Source organism: Macadamia integrifolia, unplaced genomic scaffold, assembly GCF_013358625.1.
Source record: "Macadamia integrifolia cultivar HAES 741 unplaced genomic scaffold, SCU_Mint_v3 scaffold2250, whole genome shotgun sequence".
NCBI lineage: Eukaryota > Viridiplantae > Streptophyta > Magnoliopsida > Proteales > Proteaceae > Macadamia > Macadamia integrifolia.
Window position 1 is genome coordinate 32,680 of NW_024868595.1, and position 13,422 is coordinate 46,101.

A 13,422-nucleotide genomic window follows, 5' to 3' on the forward strand; every position below is an offset into this window, starting at 1 on the left:
AAAAACATGCCGACCACTGGCTCTCAACATAAAGTAAATGACTGAAAATTAAAGGTGCTGACTCCAGCAATTTAAAAGCAGTACGATTGGCCCTCTTGAATATACCACTGGGGTTGCCGACTATCCTAATGACTAGCCGGGCATAATATCTAACTGCCACAGTGACCCGACAACCGTGACCACTGCTTCCCCCCAAATGGTAACCCAACACCTTAACCCTTGTTGGGAAGGGTCGTAGCACGGGAAGATGATAATCCTAAACCGCATGCTCCTATATGACAATAGTACGACTGCATAGTGCCACCGCGTCCCATACCACGGGCCACCAATGCACTCGTTTCCAAGCCGACTATGGCATCTAGTCTATTAATGCATCATGCACAATGATGTCAACATTCATCACATAAGCATATCATCACTTGGCATTTAGAAAATAAACACAACACCCATGCATAACAATGTAAGGATGACTAATCTACATAGCATTTTCATGATGGCATGGCTAGACTAGATACAATTAAATGAATGCCAAACAATGCCTTGAAACAAGGCCAAACGTCCTCTCCCCACTTACCTGTAGTGTACAAGGACTCACGCTCGGTACCGGTGAGATCCGGTGCGAGAAGCGTAGGATTTGGTGAACCTATCATGAGTGAGCGGGGTTAGTATTTCACCACTTTGGGATCAAGATTAACACGATTGAATGACAAGATCATGTTCAGAATCCTAAAAGAAGGTCACACGTCCGTTTTAGGTCCAATCGGACGTAAAAATCACGTTTGGAGCCTCCCGGGTGGGTCAGATAGCCCACCTGTCTGACCCACCAGTCAGACCCACCGGTCAAGACCGACGGGTAGGTCAGCCCACCGGTTGGCCCACCGGTCTGGCCCACCAGTTGGGCCTGAGGCCCTACTAATACCGACGGGTAGGGTGGCCTATCGGTCGGCCCGCCGGTCTGGCCCACCGGTTGTGCCCGAGGGCCCTGCCCGATTAGGCGGGTGCCCACAGGCAGGCCAGATGGCCCACCAGTCTTGGTGGGAAACCTGCTATTTCTTCCCAAACTTCCCCCAACCTTTGGGGATTCAAATGGGGCTTTTCCAAACCCATTCTTCACACATTCAAGGTCTCATAAGATGGTTCTAACCGAGATCTAGGTTAGATTTAAGGAATGGGAAGCCATCTTACATTCTTTGCTCAAGAACACCTTCAAAACCCCAAAATCACTTCAAATCCACAATGCTTCTCCAACCTTGTAAATACTTCTTCAAATCCTTCAAGATTAACACATAAATCATCTATTAAACCTTAGATTCATCATTTTAAGGAGGATTTACAAGATCTCAAGAAACCCTACCCAAATCAAGGGTTTTACTTGGGTATGGTGAAAGTTTAAGGAACCCAACCTTTGCTCACCTCTACACGTAGATCTAGTGTTGGAGATCACTCTTCCGGTGTCGGAATGGGAAGATCAAGCCTCGGCGCCGTTGACATCCATCTCTTCTTCCTCTTCCTTCTCTTCTCCTCTTCTTTCCTTTCTTTTCTCTCTCCTCTTTACTCTTCTCACCAACGTTCGAGTGCCATAAATGAGAAAAGAAAAGAAAATCATAAATGTTATATATACTTCTTAAATAACTAAGTAATTCACATGGGTGGATCACTCAGGTGGGTGGATGCGCCCACCTGTCCGCCCACCTGAGGGCCAAAACTTGGGATTTTAACAAAATTCGGCCCTCGACATGAATCTCACTCTTGGCATACGATGTAATATACGTATGCGCCTTAATATACAGCTACATACCTGCTTTATCCATACATGGCCTTATGATAGGTGCATGTACACGGCTTGGGTACACCCATCTCTTCTGGCACTGGCTCGGACTTGTCGGGCCAACCGGTGTTTAAGGTCATCCTTGCCATCATAGTCCATAAGGAACCCGCTCTAACTCTCTCCGGTTCGGGTCCTGCATGGTTAAATCGGGTCAACCGTGTAATCAGACCGGGTTTAAGAAGTAGGGTATTACATAGTGTCTCTTTAGTGATCTCTGGGGCGGAGTGGATATTCACATGGTTGCCCTCTTCTGAAACCTTTGGGAGATAGACACTTGGGATTGTGGTGGGGCCACCTATGCATACCTTTTGCAGACCCTTAACCTGCTATCATATGGACATTGAGGCCTTAAAGGAGCGGCCTACATTCTCCAGGTAGTTCTTATCCTTACATATTTCCTTTCATTTTGGTTGCACTTCCTTACTTTGATTTTTTGAATCACCCCTGGTGTTATGAACACCTAGAGATTATGGCCCCTATACTGAAGGATCCTCGAGCATCGCCCTTCCCTATAGCCACGAGATGGGGAAATAGTCAGCTACTAAGGGGCCGATGCCATCCTCCAGGGACCACTGCTCGTTCTCTCCTGAGTGGACTCACAGAGGTAAGTCATGTTTAGCAATAAATTTCCCTCTGTCTTGTGCTGTACTTATTTCTTCTTGAATATGTAGGTTACTTGGAGGCCCGTTTCAGCACCTTAGGTTTCCTGACCTTGCCGAAGTTGCTCGGGCTAGGCACTTAATAGAGAATCGAGTTTTGTTCAGGGGTATCTAGGGCCATGCCTAGTATTTGGGAGAGCGGGTCACACCCCAATTGTCTGATTTTGACATGCAGTTCCCTCCTTCTCTTCCTCCATCCACTATGGATCACCCGGAGCGCATCCCTATGGATCAAATTAGGAGATGGGCCAAAGGAACGTGGGATGACTCCTTTTTAGACCAGCATAGGGATTACGAGACCTTCCTCAAGGAAGTGACAATATGTTCCCCCTTTGGTCCTAGAGGTCTAGTGGTATGTTTACCTTCTTGAATCTCCTTCAATTCCCTTTTTGTTTGGCTTTGATTGATGTTCTTGCAATAGAGGATATGACATGCAGACCCTTCTTCTATTCAGTTATAAGCAGGGGCTGCTAGTCCATCCCAAGCTAGGCCTTCTACTATTTTGGGTGGATCTCTTGGGATGGCCACCATCCCCTTTCATGGCCTCTTGGGCTAGTCTTATCCCAGTGCAACCCATCCTGTTATCCCTCAACTCCTGGAGCATAGACTGGATAGAGATGCCTCTCTTAGGCTACCTATTCCATATGACCGTGTGAATATTTAGCCCCTTTTATTTGATTGGCTTTTAACTTCTTTTGATTGACATGGTCTTCATTAGGTGTCTCCAGAGGCTTACGCTGAGATTAGGAGGATGCACCAGAGTTTATGTGAGGTGGTGCTTGATAAGGTATCATCTTTTTTTTTTTTTATCGTTCTTCTTTATTACTCTTTTTTTCTTAACCATTCCTTATATTTCCCAGGAAGGAGAGAACACTGCCTTAAGGAGCCAAGTCAACTCTTACTAACAAGAGAATGCCCGACAGCACACGCAGATTCGAGATCTCACTAAGAGGTTGGTGAGCTCAGGATCGGCACCTACTAGCTCTTCGATGTTCCATGAGGATAATGCCGAGTATGGCTCAAACAAGGATTTTGACTCTTAGGGATCTGTTCTTGTAGTTCCTACAAACACAAGCATATGTATGTCTATTTTCCTTTTTCTTTTTCCCTCCCCATGTTTGTTCCTCTTTCTTTTTTCTTTTTTATTTCTTTTTTATCATTTTGTATTGCCAAGCTTGGCATTTCATGAATGCAAGAAAATATATTTTATTTATGAGTTTTGAATTTTTAGGCATGATCAATTCCATAAATCAAGTCTTCATTAGAATAATCGGAACAACATGATAATCCAAATATCACCTCACTTTACTATCAAGTGAATTACATGGAAATGATTTTCCTACCATAGACAAGATAGGTAGGTAACAATGTGGGGAGACAGTTCTTGGGGTGGGTAAAAGTTCACCAACTCCTTTGGGTCCTCTACTTTCAGCCCATACCGTCGGCTGATGTAAGTGGGCAAGTAAAAAGACATATGAGTCAATCCCATCAACCTGATATAGTTGTATCTAGGGTTCTTGATTAGAAAACCCTCTTGTGGCCACCATGGATATCTCCATGCAATATCCCGTGTAGTTCTTCCCTGTAGGTACTTTTTCCAATCAATGATGAGCTTGAATTTTGGGACTTCCCTCATGTCTTGGTAGCAAAGAACTCCGAGTTGGCTTCCATTTAACGGCTTGATTAGCTTCAGTTTTTCAAGTAGCCAAATCTGGAAAATAGCAGGACTTCCTTGATAATGATCAAGCTCAAATTTATGGCTATGGTTTATGTCATCAAATCCCTTGAGTGTTTCTGCAAGGACCGTGGGGATGATATCACCTCCTTCCTTTAATTGCTTTACCACTTCTATCAGAACAAGTGGGGCACCACGCCTAAGAGTCTGGAGAACATAGTGAGCTATCATGCAAAGTAGATAAGCATCTTGTGACCTTTGCTGATGGATTCCTCCTAGTGATAGGTACCGAGTGAAGGTCCTGGCCACCTTCAGAATGTCAATCTTCCCATATCTAATGAACTGTTTCATTTCCTCCTTTTCCCATCTAAAGAAGTCCTAGATCTCCTCTGAGTAATCTTCCTTCAAAGATGGTTAGATTAACCTGCCCCTAGGTGGAGATAGCATACAAACTCAGAATTCTTTGAGATTTTGGTAGATCTCAACCAACCCAAATCAAAATACATGAAGATTGGTATCCCAGTGTTGAGGCACCTACCGGAGTAAATTGTGATGTAACTCTACACACCCAATCTGATTGAGCATTGACATATTCATAGATTCCAGCAGTCCTGGTGCCATCATGTTGATGTCCAAGGTCCATTTTCTTAATGTCTCATCCAAAGAGCCCATGACCTTTCCTGCAGTCATCACAAACAAAGAGGAGAGGTGATGATTTGTCAAAGTATCACTCATTAACTATTGACACAACCAAACCTTTACCAGTGTTACATCCAACTCTTCTCTTTTTTGTTTTTTTTTTGTTTTTGTTTTTTTGTTTTTTTTTTACTAACCAAGGATGGGGAATGAACTGGCCTTGATATATCAGTGCCGGATGGCAACCTTTGGGAGGTGGAATTCTGGATAAGAATTTAGAGGACCATAGGTGAATGACAGATACCTAATGATCTTGTATACCAATTGGCAATTCTTAGGGGACACAAGCTATGATGATATTTTTAGATACCTTGATTATTTATCTAGGAAGCACCACATTGCCTTGAGATTGTTAAGATTGCACTTGCACATGTCAAGTTGCCTATGTATCCCTTAAGAGGAATCAGGTCTAGCGTAGTTCGGGCAATTCACCCTTTTAGACATAATATCTCTTAAGCTGATCCATGTTGACAAGTTCGGGTACTGCTTCGCCGTTTAGATCTATATGTTTTACAGGTTTGCCTAGTAGAATCTCTTTGAAATTGAATGGGCCACTCTAGTTGGGCCTAAACTTTCCTCTTGGGTCATGAATTAGGGCTCTTTTTTCTCAAAGAAAAAGCTCACTCTTTTCTATGTGACGGGGCTTCACATTCTTGTTGAAGGCCCTTGTCATTCTCAGTTGATATTTCTTCAGATTATCCATGGCCTTCATACGTCTTTCATCGAGAAAATTGAGCTCATCATGTCTGGCTTTTACCAATTCTCCTTTAGGTAACTGACTATCAAGCAGTACTCTTAAGGATGGTACAAGGATTTCCATGGGTAGGACCACCTCAGCCCATATACCAAGGAGAAAGGAGTTGCCCCTGTTGAGGATTGTACTGAGGTCCAATATGCCCATAAAGCAAGTGGCAACTTATACGCCCAAACCTTGTGTGTTTCAGGCATTTTCAGTAGGATGACTTTGATGTTCTTGTTAGTTGCTTCTACCGCCCCATTGGTTTGCGGCCTGCTAGTGGTGGAGCGGTGCCTTTTGACATCGAATTCAGTGCAGATCTTGTTAGTTTTGCCCCAGAAATGGGATCCTTGATCCGATATCAGCTCTTGGGGCACTCCATATCCGCAGATGATATTTTCTTGGATGAATTTTTACACCTTAGTAGATGTGAGGACTGAATGCGACTAAGCTTCTACGCACTTGGTGAAATAATCAATGGCTACCAAGATGAACTCGTGACCATTAGATGCTTTAGGTTTGACCTTCCTTATGATATCAATGCCCTAATTAGAGAACAACCAAGGAGAACTGAGTGATATTGAAAAATATCTGATATATATGGCATTTCTTAACAATTTTCACACAGTCTACTTCCATTGTGTTCCAATATTAACCCAATCTAAGAATGTTCTTAGCTAGCATCTTGGCATTCATATGGGATCCACAAAGCCTTGTTGAATTTCTTCCATGATTGTTGCAGCTTGCTCTTCATCACAACTATATTCCATCATAGGACCTCTTGTATAACAAGTCCCCTTGAAGGATAAACTGGGTGGCATATCTCCTTAGAAATTTCTTTTCTCTATCTGTAGCTTCAATCGGGTACTTCCTTTCCCTGATGAAGTCCACTATGTGAGCAATCCAAGACCGACCATCTATGGTGAGAGAGTTCACCGAATTCTAATAAATGGGCCTACTTCTTTATTCCACTAAGAATGATCGGACCCTAGCCATAGGGTTGTATTCTACCATGGAAGCCAAGGTTGCAAGGGCATCGGCAAACCGGTTGTTATCCCTCTAGAAGTATTCAAACAAGATCCTCTCAAAGTGTCCAATCACTTCTTCCAAATGTTCTTGACATGGCTTCATTTTTTTATCTCTGGTCTTCCACTTTCCTTGCATCTGATAGATGACAATGAATGAATCTCCATATGCCTTGATCCTTTTTACCCTAATGGTCAGAGCGGTTTTGAGCCCCAAGGCACAAGCTTCATATTTTGCAATATTGTTGGTACAGGAGAAATCGAGGCTGAATGATGAAGGCAAGTAAAGGCTGTTAGTAGTGACAAGAAATATTTCAGCACCACACCCCTTTTGATTAGCTGTTCCATCAAAGAATAATTACCATTCATTACCTGCATCTTCTTCTTCTATTGCTGTGATTTCTTCATCTAGGAAGTTATCATCCAAGGCTCTTCCATCTTCTATGGGGTGGGTAGCCAAATGATTGGCTATAGCTTGCCCCTTGATAGACTTCTGAGCAATATAGGTGATGTCAAACTCTGATAACAACAGCAACCATTGAGCCATCCTTCCTATTAGGGATGATTTCTCAAAAAGTTACTTGATTGGATCCATCCTTGAGATCAAACGTACCAGATAAGCTACCAAGTAGTGCCGTAATCTTTTCGTTGCCCAAATCAGTGCAGCACACGTTCTTTCCAAAGATGTGTACTGTGTCTCATATTCCAAGAACTTCTTGCTGAGGTAGTATATGGCATGCTCTACCCCGTTCTCTGTCTCGTTTTGTGCTAGCAACGAGCCTATGTAATATTCTCCCACTGATAAGTACAACAGAAGTGGTTCTCCTTCCACAGGTGGTGTCAATATTGGTGGGTTCATAAGATATTCTTTGATCTTATCGAAAGCTTGTTGACATTAGTCATTCCATTTTGTGGGTTGATTCTTCTTTAGCACCTTGAAGATTGGTTCACAGATTGTAGTTAGTTCAACTATGAACCTGCTGATATACTGGATATAACCCAGAAATCCTCGTATCTGCTTCTCAGTGCTAGGCATAGGCATTTCTTGGATTACTTTGATCTTGATAGGGTCGACTTCAATGCCTCTTTCACTCACTAAGAACCTCAATAATTTTCTTGTTGTTGCCCCGAATACACACTTTTGAGGGTTCAACTTTAGCTGATATTTCTTGATCCTCTAAAAGAATCACCTTAGTGTGGGAATATGCCCCTGCCAATCCCTTGACTTCACTATCATGTCGTCCACATAGACTTCCACATCTCTGTTACCAAGTAAGAGAGGGGGAATCCCTTTATCCAGTGGACGAAAGGGGGGCTCTTGCCTAAAATGAAGAGATAGGATTTTTGTCCAATGGATAAAATGGGGGGTTGAAGGCGGTGGGGAGGGCTTTTGTTTAGTGGGTAAAGGGGGTTTTTAGAAAAAATGGGAGGAGAGAAATTTTAGCTTGGAAAAGGCAATTTTTGAAAAAGCGAGAGAGAGAAAGTTTGGCAAAGGTAGTTTTTGGAAAAGTGGGAGGAGAGAAAGTTTTATCGGAAAAGGCAATTTTTGAAAAAGCGAGAGGAGAGAAAATTTTACTGAAAAAGGTAGTTTTCGACAAAGCGAGAGGAGAGCGAAATTTTTTTCAAAAAAGGAAGTTTTCAAAAAAGCGAGAGAAAATTTTATCGAAAAAGGTAGTTTTCAGAAAAGCGAGAGGAGAGAGAAATTTTTTCCGAAAAAGGCAGTTTTTGAAAAAGCAAGAGGAGAGAGAATTTTCCAAAAAAGGTAGTTTTCAAAAAAGCAAGAGGAGAGATAAAATTTTGTCAAAAAAGGTAGTTTTCAAAAAAACGAGAGGAGAAAAAAATTTATCAGCAAAGGCAGTTTTTGGAAAAGCGAGAGGAGAGAGAAAATTTTGCCGGGGGTGCAGGTGATGTCACGGGTGCATGGGTGTGCAGACCATGTGCACAGTGTGCGGGCCATGTGTGCATCGTGTGCGGTCCATGTGTGCATGGTGTGCGGGCATAGTGTGCACAGTGTGCAGGCTATATGCATGGTGTGCGGGAACAGTGTGCATGGTGAGTGGCTGGGGCCTGCACACTGTGCGGCAGGGCTACGCATAGTGTGCGGCAGGGCCACGCAAAGAATACTGTGGGGCCACGCACAGCGTGCGGCAGACCCGTGCACAGAGTATGGCAGGCCCTCTCATAACGTGCAGTGGGGCAGTGCACAACATGCAGTAGGCCTGAGCACAGCTTGCGTCAGGCCCACGCACAATGTGCGGCGGACCCATGCACAGCGTGCGGCAGGCCCATGCACAACATGCAGCAGGCCCATGCACAGGTGTGTGGCTAGGGTGGGCTTGGTTGGACGGCCGGCCTGGCCGGTGTGCTCAATATGTGCACGGAAAAACGTGATTTTTGGGAATGATTGCCGGAGATCCGTTGGTCAAATTTTGGCGTATCATATATCGTCAAAATCGTATTTCCGAGCACTATCCATCTGTACTGTCATCTTGATTGGATTCCTTCATATATAAAAAGTCAAAATTGGACCCCTTCCCTCCTGCATAGGGATTTCTAGGGTTTTAGACCCGGGAGTGTTTCGGGGTTATCTGGGTAGGTAAGGGATGAATTTTAGGGTGTTTGGGTCAGGTGAGGGATTTTTCCAAGTTTCCAGTGGGACTATTTGTGTGTGCAGCATATGTGGGGGAAGGCACGACATGCCCCCGGAGAAACGTGATTTTCTAAGAATGATTGCCGGAGATCCGTTAGTCCAATTTTGGCTTATCATTATCGTTAGAATCGTATTTCTGAGCACTATCCATCTGTATGGTCATCTTGACCAGATTCCTTCATATATGTAAAGTCAAAATTGGACCCTTTCCCTCCTGCATAGGGATTTTCACAGCTTTGGGTAGGGGAATGTTTCCATCAGCATCTCTGTCGGTCGAAAGTTGAAAGTCGCATCCAAGATTCATATTTCATTATAGCCAGAGGAGGGTGACAAAATTGGGTGTCTACAGTTGTGCCTATGACACAAGCTATGGTAGGGCTCCCTGGACCCTTATACTTGGCGACTAAAGGCTGAGTAATTATAGAACTAATATTGCCTGCCAAGAACACCTTTTTGGGCACACTAGAGATATGTTTGTGAGTGCACAAATCTTTCAAGACCTTTGCATAGGCGGGGATCTAGGATATGACATCCAAAAGAAGGATGTTCACTTCTACCTTTTTGAAGACTTCTAAAACTTTTTTCATGGAAGCAATCTTCTTTTTGTTTACCAACCGATTAGGAAAGGGGATAGGAGGAACATAAGCACTATTAGGTTTGCTCCTTTTCAGAAGAATCAAAGTTGGTTTCCTCACCAAAATCATCTTTAGTAGCTTTAGGTTCATCAGACAAACCTGGAATTAGAGGCTCACTTGTGTCTTCAACAGAAGGAGAGTTAACAAGAGTAATAGATTGGGAAGATTTAGGAACACTCTGTTGGTACTCTTGGCCACTTCTAAGAGCATAACAGTATTACATTGGTTGGAAGGCTCTTGTTGTGGACTCTTTTGAATTGAATTCAATTGATTTAGAATTGGTTGATGATTCATATTCTCGTTCCTGGGATTTGGTTCAGGCTAACTAGGTTTCTTCCCTTTCTCCCTTTCATGCAAAACATTAGCAAGTTGGGAGATTTGCTTCTCCATGTTATGTTGGCTTGTCATGAAAGTACTCATGAGAAGTTCCATGCTTTTCTTTAAAGAAGAAAGCCTAGCCAAATCACCACCTTCTCTCGTGAATCCTGGAGGTTGATTTATAGGAGGTGATGGAATAGTAGATTGATTGGGGATCCAAAAGTTGTTCTGCTGATAGGGGGCATGTTACTTTGATTGGATTGTTGGTGAACAAACTGCCCTTAACTCAAGGGTTGAAATTAGGACCTACTTGATGATTGGCTTGTTGGGGAACAAACTACCCTTGACTCAAGGGTTGAAAATTAGGACCTACTTGATTATTGGCTTGATTCCAAGAGAAGTTAGGATGCTTCCTCCATCCTGGATTATAGATCTAACTATAAGGGTTGTTTTGGGATATGGCATTCACATTTTTAAGACCTATATTTAAACCATTCACACGAGAAATATTAGGGCAGTCCTCCATCACATGAGTGGGAGATTGGCACCAACTACACATAGGCACAAAATGATTTATTTGGTTCAGTTGGGTAGTCCTTTGACTACTATGGCTTCGAGTCTCTTAATAAGACTCTCAAGTTGAGCCTCTTCGGCCACAACACCTTCTACAAGGTAACCCTTATTTGTCCTCTCAATTTCTTAAGTAGACTCCCATTCTCTGGTTTCTCAACCAATTCAAGCAAAAAGTTCCAAGCGTCATCTTCATCTGTAAAAGATGTAAAACCTTTAGGGCTCATAAATTATAACAACTGCTTGGTCTGATAATCAATACCCTCATAAATGATTTGACAAAGTTTCCATGTATCAATTCCATGGTGAGGGCACTCCTGAAGGAGGTCCTTAAATCTCTCCATAAATTTGAAGAACGGCTCACTAGGTTTCTTCCTGAATTGAAGAATGTCACTCTTGAGTTTATTTGTTTTATGCAAGGAAAGAACTTTTTTAGGAAGGCTATAGTAAACCCATCCCATGTGGCAATGGAATTTGTAGGCAGACCATAGATCCATTTCTTAGCTTGGTCATTAAGCGTAAAAGTTATGAACCTTAATTTTATAGCATCATCAATCAACTATTTGACCTTAATCAGAACACAATCCTCCTCAAATTTCCTAAGGAATAGGTATGCATCCTTAGAGGGCAGCCCATGGAATTAGGGTAATATAGTGATGTACTGAGATTTAAGCTCAAAATTATTGCCCTCGACTTGTGGTAGAACTATGCAGAAAGGTTGGGCTGCTCTAGCAAGGTAGAACCTATCTTTTAGAGATTTAGGTGGAGGGTTTGGCTGATGGTCTCCCATATTGAAAGGAATTGATGAGAGTATAGGTATAGGGTCACTACTTGTTGGATCTCTTCTTTCTTACCGATTCTCAGTATTACGTACCCCCTAGCATTCATGCAATAGAAAACTACCCACAACTAGAGTAAGACAAGCACAAAAGAATGGAAAGAAATATTTTTTTTCTAATTTATTTTTTTATTTTAATTTTTTTTGGCCTTTTGGGAGCTTACCGGCAAGGATCCGGGTGTGAGAGTCACGGCCAGAGAAATGGACTATACATCTCCCCCGTCCTCTCTCCTCTCTCTTTCTTCACTTTCATGTGAGGGGAGGGGTTTGAGTCGGGTGTGCTTTGCTTGTGGGCCCCACACTGCCGTATCACTGTGTGGAGATACGTTGAGACCTATTTCGTAAGAGTGTAAAATTCATCATTTGAGACGGAGCTTTTGATGACGGTCCAATTTAGGGATTGGGATCATGCAAATGGGGTTTGGAGTTGCCACCTAAGGTTATAGGCCTAGGACCGGGGGTTAGACCCGATTCTTGAGAAAAATGCCCAAAATTTGGTATGGTCCAAAAATTTAGGGTAAGTGTCAGGTTATAGAGTTGAGAAGGTATCAAGCACCCAATTTTCCCGATTCAACCAGTCTTCTTACTAGATGCTTGAGAACGAACATTTTCCACAATTATAACTAAATTATACCTGGACTTAACCCCTGTTTTGGGTCAAGAGGGGTGGGCCCCTGACTAGTACTGGTTTGGACTGTCTTTCAGATTCTCCTGGCTCAGGGGAAGATGGTCTTGACCTCCAACTTCCTTTCTTAGGAGATGCTGATTGTGATGGTATTCGGATAGCGTTCCAACTAGAAATGGTTACTTTTGGATTGGGATCCGGACAGAGCTTTAGCTAGGGAAGGCTATTTCCAGATTTGGATTTGGACAGAGCTTCGCCTAGGGAAGTTTATTTTCGGGCTTGGGATGAGGTAGCACTCTGGCAGAGCTTCGGCTAGGGAAGGCTATTTCAGGATTTGGATTCAAATAGAGCTTCGGCTATGGAAGGCTATTTCTAGGCTTGGGATGAGGTGGTACTCCAGGAGAGCTTCTGCTGGGGATAGGCTAAGGGAGGGCTAGGCTAAGGTGGCACTTCAGCAGAGCTTCCATTGGGAATGGCTATTTCTGGAAAGATTCCAAGGACACTTGGACAGGAGTTCAGCTAGGAATGACTATTTTGGAAAGAAACAGGCTAACCTAAAAATGGATTGAAGAACTCCAAAGTCCCGAAGAACACTTTGAAGATCCGAACAGACTTTCAGATCTTAACAAAGATCTCTTCGTAGACCCAAAGAACCTAAAAAAAGGGAGGGGGTTTCAATCTCAGGAATGCTCAAGAATGCTCAAGAACACTCAAGAACATACTATTTTTGGCTAAAAACTGGATCTAACTAAGAATTTGGATTGAGGATCTTCAAGATCCCGAAGAACACTTCGAAGATTTGAATGAGTTTTTGGATCTTGACGAAGATCGCTCCAAAGATCAGAAGAAAATCAAGAGAGGGAAGGGGAGGAAAATTTCACTATGAAAGAGTGAAGGGGATTCTAGTGTGTTGGTATCCTTTTTTCTAAGGGAGGGGGGTATTTATAGTTTTTTCTAGCCAAATAGGAAAGGGGGAATCCCTTTATCCAGTGGACGGAAGGGGGGCTCTTGCTTAAAGTGAGGGGATAGGATTTTTTTCCAATGGGTAAAGGGGGGTTGAAGGTAAAAATGGGTGGGGAGGGCTTTTGTTCAGTGGGTAAAAAGGGATTTATGGAAAAAATGGGAGGAGAGAAATTTTAGTTGGGAAAAGGCGATTTTCAGAAAAAC

The 13,422-nt window shown here is 43.0% G+C and overlaps 1 long non-coding RNA gene and 1 other non-coding gene across 2 annotated transcripts in view; both read left to right on the forward strand.

The window, feature by feature from the left end:
- The window catches only part of LOC122066128, an 18,334-nt gene extending 14,685 nt beyond the window's left edge, over window positions 1-3,649 (forward strand). Inside the window, exons 2-3 of the long non-coding RNA XR_006136247.1 lie at window positions 3,206-3,274; window positions 3,348-3,649. This is a non-coding gene — a long non-coding RNA (uncharacterized LOC122066128). The remainder of the gene's footprint in view (window positions 1-3,205; window positions 3,275-3,347) is intronic.
- A 7,440-nt stretch (window positions 3,650-11,089) lies between these two features.
- LOC122066129 lies at window positions 11,090-11,196 on the forward strand. The gene has a single exon (XR_006136248.1). It is a non-coding gene; the product is annotated as a small nucleolar RNA R71 (small nucleolar RNA).
- Window positions 11,197-13,422: the final 2,226 nt, after the last annotated feature.